The sequence below is a fragment of the Penaeus monodon genome, chromosome 15, assembly GCF_015228065.2.
Source record: "Penaeus monodon isolate SGIC_2016 chromosome 15, NSTDA_Pmon_1, whole genome shotgun sequence".
Lineage (NCBI taxonomy): Eukaryota > Metazoa > Arthropoda > Malacostraca > Decapoda > Penaeidae > Penaeus > Penaeus monodon.
In genome coordinates this window covers 11452579-11453467 of record NC_051400.1, presented here as the reverse complement: position 1 = coordinate 11453467, position 889 = coordinate 11452579, and the positions used below count along the sequence as shown (strand labels likewise).

Sequence of the window (889 nt, the reverse complement as noted above, 5' to 3'; positions counted from 1 at the left end):
GTATAATTTCTTTCCCTCGGTCAGTGCCTAAGAAAACAAACAAACAAGCTTATCACTTACAATTTACATATAATATAACGTTGCCTTCTTTAAGATCAGTTCGGTATCAATCCTGATTCTTAATGGACATCAAGCTAACTCTGAAGAGCGAGGCAGGAAGGGAAGGCCACTCAAATGTAAGGACATTATGAATATTTAAATCACGGTTCTTAGCCTTTCCACTCTGTTTAGACAGGTACTTCGGGTAATGATTTATTCATCGGTATGAGCCCTTATTTACTCTTGATCATTAATTAGGTTATAAGAACTCCCTTTGATATAGCCTTCAAGGAGTTGAAGCGACTGGTGCCAAAAATAGAAGAGAAAACAAAATGACGCGGCATTCACAGGAGTCGTAAATAACAACATATATCATATGTAAGCATACAGTGTAAATTTTGTTATGATGTATACTTTGCGTAAAATATACATCAATGTTATAGCTGTCCCTTTGTAGAATATCACTGGAACTTGATTTACATTAAAATAGAGTGGTCTATGGAAATAGATAGAATAAGTCTAGATACGAAAACAGTAAAAAAATAATGCATTGAAAGGGATAAGAAATGTAAACGTGTTCATATATAACGTGATTTTTTAACTGGCAGTAAGGACTGAAAAAAAGAAAATCCTATATTCGTAACTTAATGCTAAAAGAAAAAATAAACATATTCACTATTAAAAAAATTCGAGACTCAAAATTCACATATAAAACCATATATAAAATACTAAATCATAAAAGTTATTCATTAAGAGGAATGTACTAATTTTCCCGAATACATTAACATTAAGTCATGTAAAGCTGAACTGCTTGGGTAAATCGTTCAGTGAAATTAGAAAATTTCGATCA

The 889-nt window shown here is 31.7% G+C and overlaps 1 protein-coding gene across 1 annotated transcript in view; it reads right to left on the bottom strand.

The window, feature by feature from the left end:
* Nucleotides 1–889, bottom strand: part of LOC119581742 (potassium channel subfamily T member 2-like) — a gene marked incomplete at its 5' end in the record, with an annotated part of 131052 nt that overhangs the window by 38904 nt on the left and 91259 nt on the right.